Source organism: Leopardus geoffroyi, chromosome E2, assembly GCF_018350155.1.
Source record: "Leopardus geoffroyi isolate Oge1 chromosome E2, O.geoffroyi_Oge1_pat1.0, whole genome shotgun sequence".
Lineage (NCBI taxonomy): Eukaryota > Metazoa > Chordata > Mammalia > Carnivora > Felidae > Leopardus > Leopardus geoffroyi.
In genome coordinates this window covers 21108912-21115036 of record NC_059335.1, presented here as the reverse complement: position 1 = coordinate 21115036, position 6125 = coordinate 21108912, and the positions used below count along the sequence as shown (strand labels likewise).

At 36.6% G+C, this 6125-nt stretch overlaps 1 non-coding gene across 1 annotated transcript; it reads right to left on the bottom strand.

The window, feature by feature from the left end:
- Positions 1-1890: 1890 nt before the first annotated feature.
- LOC123579523 lies at positions 1891-1999 on the bottom strand. The gene has a single exon (XR_006702824.1). It is a non-coding gene; the product is annotated as a U6 spliceosomal RNA (small nuclear RNA).
- Between the last annotated feature and the right edge of the window lie 4126 nt (positions 2000-6125).

The window sequence follows — 6125 nt, the reverse complement described above, 5'->3', positions numbered from 1 at the left end:
ATTTCACCTCAGTCATGAGATGAAGCCCCAAGTCAGGCTCCATGCAAGGTGGAGAGAGAGAGAGAGAGAGAGAGAGAGAGAGAGACTATCTCTCTCTCCCTCTCCCTCTCCCTCTGCCCCTCCCTGTTCACACCCTCTTAAAAAAAAAAAAAAGCAGAAAACAAAAAGAAAACTTGGAAGTTTTATTGAGATACTTGTAGATTCATATTCAGTTGAAAGTAACAATAGAGAGGGGTGCCTGGGTGGCGCAGTCGGTTGAGCGTCCGACTTCAGCCAGGTCACGATCTCGCGGTCCGTGAGTTCGAGCCCCGCGTCAGGCTCTGGGCTGATGGCTCAGAGCCTGGAGCCTGTTTCCAATTCTGTGTTTCCCTCTCTCTCTGCCCCTCCCCCATTCATGCTCTGTCTCTCTCTGTCCCCAAAATAAATAAACGTTGAAAAAAAAAAAAAAAAAAAGAAAGTAACAATAGAGAGAGATCCATGTTCTTTTTGCATAGTTTTCACCAGCGGTAACATCTTGCAAACTATAGTACAATATCACAACCAAGATATTGACATAGGTAAAACCCACTGACGTCATTCAGATGCCTCTAGTTTTACTTGTGTTCATTTGAGTGTAGATTGTATTCAGTTCTATACAACTTAATCGCATTTATAGGTATATATATATATCTGTCCCCACAGGCAAGACACAGAACGATCCCATCAACACCAGGATCCCTCATATTGCCCTTTTACAACCCTATTCTCCCTCCTACTCCCCACTTCCTCCATCCCTAACCCCTGGAAACTATTCTCCGTTTATAAAACTTTGTCATCTCAAAGTTTGTATATCAAAGAATCACATGGTATGTAACACTTGGAGAGTGGATTTCTTTTTTCACTCAGAATAACTCCCTGGAGACCCATCTAAGTCACTCTATGTATCAATAGTTCTTTTATCTGTGTTGCCTAGTAATATTCCATGCATATATGTACCCTGGCTTAACCATTCTCTTGCTGAAGGACATCAGAGCTGTTCCTAGCTTGGGGTTACTGTGAATACAGCCACTAAAAGCATTGACGTACAGGTGCTTGTGTGAATACAGCTTTTATTTCTCTGGGATAAATGTCCAAGAGTACAGTTTTTGATTCATATGGTAATTTCATGTTTAGTTTTATAAGAAACTGCCAAACTGTTTTCAAGAGTGGGTATATCATCTTATATTCCCACCAACAATGTATTAGTAATCGAGTGCCTCTGCGTGCTTGCCAGCATTTGGTAATGTCACTGTTTTTTATTTTCTCCATTCTGATCCATATGTAGTGATATCTCATTATGGTTTTAATTTGCATTTCCCTGATGGCTCATAATGCTGAACATCTTTCATGTGTGTGTTTGCCATCTGCATATCATCTTCATTGAAAAGTCTGTTTGTGCCTTTTGCCCATTTTCTAATTTGACTTTTTTTTTTTTTTTTGCTACTGAGTTTTCAGTGTTCTTTATATATTTTAGATACTATTCCTTTGTGGGACATGTGATTTGTAAATGTTTACTCCCAGTATGTTGCTTGTTTTCATCTTCTTCACCTAGACTTCCACAAAAGATGAGTGTTTAACTTTGACAAGACTTAATTTATCAACTTTTTATTTTCTAAAGTGTGCTTTTAGTGCCAGGTCTAAGGACTCTTTGTCTTGCCTTAGATGCCAAAGTGTTTTTTTTTTTTTTTCCCTGAAGGCTTTATAGTTTCACGTTTTGAATTGAAGTCCATAATCCATTTTGAGTTGATTTGTGTACATGATGTGAAGTTCAGGTTGAGGTTCATTTTCTTACTTATGGAGGTCCCCTCCCTCCAGCACCATTTGTTGAAAAAGACTATTCTTCCTCCACTGAATTGCTTTTAAGGCTTTGTAAACAATATGGAACACTTCATGAGTATACACGTCATCCTTATGCAGTGGCCATGTCAGTCTTCCTTGTATCATTCCAAGTTTTTATTAGATGCACTACCAAAGTGAGCACTGCTCACACCTTTAGACTCATCAACTCCACTTACGGAAATTCACTTTTGAAGATGAGGAAGATGTGCCCAAGGCTATTTACGTCAGCATTATTTATAACATCAAATAAAAGAGTGGGGAGGAATGTCCAAAAATAGTAGGTAGGAAAAATGTATTGTTAATCTATCGCTGTGTACCAAATTATCCCAACCCTTAAGGACTTAAGGCAACAACATTTATAATATCACAATGTTTGTGATATCTAGTCATGGCTTTTCTGGGTTCTCTAAGTCTCTAAGACTACCCTTAGATGACATTTGAGGCTGAAGTTTTTTTCTGAAGGATCAACCAGAGAACGATCCATGTCCAAGCTCACTGATGTGGTTGTTGGGAAGATTCAGTTCCTTGCAAGCCCTTGCAATTGGGGCCTTATTTTCTCTTTGTCTGTTGGTAAGAGCCAGCCCTCTGTTTGTTGCCTCATGGCCCTCTCTGTATTGCCGCTTACTTCATCATAACAAGCAAGCAGAGAAAATGCAAAAGAGTGTTAGGAATCCTTTGTGAACTAATCATGAAATCATTTCCCGTTAATTTTGCTGTATTTTATTCATTCAAAGCAACTTTCTAAGTTGCTCACTCAAGAGTGGGAGAGTACAAAAGGGTGTGATACCAGGAGGGAGAGATTTGGGGAATTTATGTAAGAAGTTGCCTATACAATAGGTATATTTTTATACATTTATTGAGTTAAAAATCATACATCCTCTTATTTTTCTATACTACATGGAATATGGCATTACTGTCATGGTGGAGAAGTGCCTCAGTGAGAGCCACATGCAAAAAATATGAAACCGGACTGCTATCTTACACCACACACAAAAATGAACCCAAGATGGATTAAATCCTTGAATGTAAGACAAGAAATAATAAAACTCCTAGAAGAGAAAAAAGCAGTAAGTTCCTTGCCATCACTTTTGGATATATTCTTTTGCACCTGACTCCAAAGGCACTGACAACATAAGTAAAGATAAACAAATAGGACTACGGCAAAGTAAGAAACTGTACGTAGCCAGTAAATCATCAACAAAATACAAGGGCAACCTACTGAAAGGGAGAAGGTATCTGCAAATCATATATATGGTAAGAGGTTAATATCTAAAATACATAAAGAAATCATACATCATGCATCATCATCATCATCATCATCCTCCAAATAAGAGATAGGTAGAGGACCTGAATAGACATTTTTCCAAGGAGAGCATACAGATGGCCAACAGGCACATGAAAAGATGTTCGACATCACTAATCATCAGGAAAATGTAAATCAAAACCACAATGAGGTATCACCTCACACCTGTAAGAATGGCTATTATTTAAAAAAAGATAAGAAATAGCCAAGGATGTGGAGAAAAGAGAAGCTTCACTCACTGTTGGTGGGAGTGGAAAATGATGCATCCACTATGAAAAACAGTATGGAAGTTTCTCAAAAACTAAAAATAAAACTACCTTATGATCCAGTAATTCCACTTCTGGGTATATGCCTGGAGAAAATAAATACACTAATTGAAAAGATATGTACACTTTTATGTTCGTTGCAACATAACAGCCTAACTGTGGACAGAACCCAAGTGTCCATCAATGGATGAGAGGATAAAGAAAGCATGAGATAGATATATGGATACCATGGAATACTACTCAGCCATAAAAAAGAATGAAATCTTGCCATTTGAGACAACATGGATGGACCCTGAGGATAAGTGAAATAAATGAAGGCTATGCTAAATGAAATAAGTCTGGCAAAGAAACATAAATACCATATGACTTCACTTACCCTTGGAATCTGAAAAACAAAACAAATGAAAAAACAAAAACAGAGCAAAATTTACAGGTACAGAGATTAGACTGTGGTTGCCAGAGGGGAGACAGCGGGAGGTGGGTGAAACAAGTGAAGGTGGTCAAAACGTACATGTTTCTATTGTATATATCTATACACACACACACACACACACACACACACACACACACATATATATATACCACAACTTCTTTATACATTCATCCCTTGCCATTTGCAACTACATGGAGGGAACTGGAGGGTATTATGCTAAGCGAAATTAGTCAGTCAGAGAAAGACAAATATCATATGACTTCACCCATATCAGGACTTTAAGAGAAAAAACAGATGAACATAAGGGAAGGGAAACAAAAATAATACAAAAACAGGGAGGGGGACAAAACAGAAGAGACTCTTAAATATGGAGAACAAACAGAGGGTTACTGGAGGGGGTGTGGGGGGGGGATGGGCTAAATGGGTAAGGGGCACTAAGGAATCTACTCCCGAAATCATCATTGCACTATATGCTAACTCATTTGGATGTGAATTTAAAAAACTAAAATTTAAAAAAAGTACAAACTTCCAGTTATAAAATAAGTAAATCACGGGAATGTAACGAGCGGCATGGTGATAACAGTCAATAATATTGTGTTGCAAATTTGAAAGTTGCTAAGAAAAGAAATCTTAAAAGTTCTCATCATAAGAAAAAAAAATTTGTAACTTTATAAAGTGAGAGATGGTGGGGCGCCTGGGTGGCTCAGTCAGTTAAACGTCCAACTTCAGCTCAGGTCACGATCTCGCGGTCCGTGAGTTTGAGCCCCGCGTCGGGCTCTGGGCTGAAAGCTCAGAGCCTGGAGCTTGCTTCGGATTCTGTGTCTCCCTCTCTCTCTGCCCCTCCCCCATTCATGCTCTGTCTCTGTCTCAAAAATAAATAAACGTTAAAAAAAAATAAAAAAAAATAAAAAATAAAAAAAATAAAGTGAGAGACGGTAACTAAACTTCTTGTGGTGATCATTTTACAAAATATACAAACGTTGAATCATTATGTTGTACGCCTGGAACTAACATCATATGTCAGTTATACTTTGATTAAAAAATGAAACACTAAAAATTCTCCATTAATCCAAAAGTGGAAAGAAATGAACAACTAGCAAATAGGAAAATACATTGGTAGACTTAAACCTGACATCAATAATACTACTAAGTATCATTAATGTTCAAGTAAGATATTGAGACCAAACTATACGCTGCCTATAACAAACACTCTTTAAATATAAAGACAGAGATAAAGTAAAAGTAAAAGGATGAAAAGAGATACACAAATAATAAGAACAAGAAAGGCTATGCAGCTATATTAATATCAGACAGGATTTCAAAGTAAAAAATACTTCTAAAGATAAAGAGGGACATTTAATATTGATAAAGGTTCAACTCGTAAAGGACCTACCCTGAATGCATGTGCACATAACAACAGATCTTCAAAATACATGAAATAAAAATTCACAAAACTAGAGGGAGAAATAGACAAATTTAGAATTGTAACTGAAGATTTTTATTCTCTTGCCGGTGGTTAATAGAACAAGTTAACAACAACAAAAATCCGTAAGGAAAATAAATATCTGGATATAATCAACCAATTTAACCTAACTGAGCCTAATAAAACACTCCATCCGACAGCAAAATCTGTATTTATTTCAAGTGCACATGGAGCATTCACCAAGATAGACCATTTGTTGAGAGATTTAAAAAGACTCAGCAAATATTATACATTGAAATCATGCAGAGTATTTTCTCTGACTATAATCGAATTAAATTATTAGAATTAAATTAGAAATTAACAAGTATGAAATATATTTTTAAATCCACAGTGTTTAGAAATAAAACAAAATTTTCTAAATACGTTATGGATCTATTCCAAAAAAAACAGAGGAAGGAAAGCTTCCAAATTCATTCTATGAGGCCAGCATTACTCTGATACCAAAACCAAATGAAGACACTACAAAAAAAGAAAAGAAAAAACTACAAGCCAATATCCCTGATGAACACAGATGTAAAAATCCCCAACAAAATACTAGCAAACTGAATTCAACAATACTTTAAAAGGATCATTCACCACAATCATGTGGGATTTATTCCAGGAATACAAATGGTTAATATTCACAAATCAATCAACATGATACATCACATTAACAAGAGGAAGGATTAAAACCATATGATTACCTCAATAGGCGCAGAAAAAGCCTTTGACAAAGTATAATACCCATACATGATAAAAACTCTCAACAAAGTAGGTTTAGAGGGAACATACCTCAACATAATA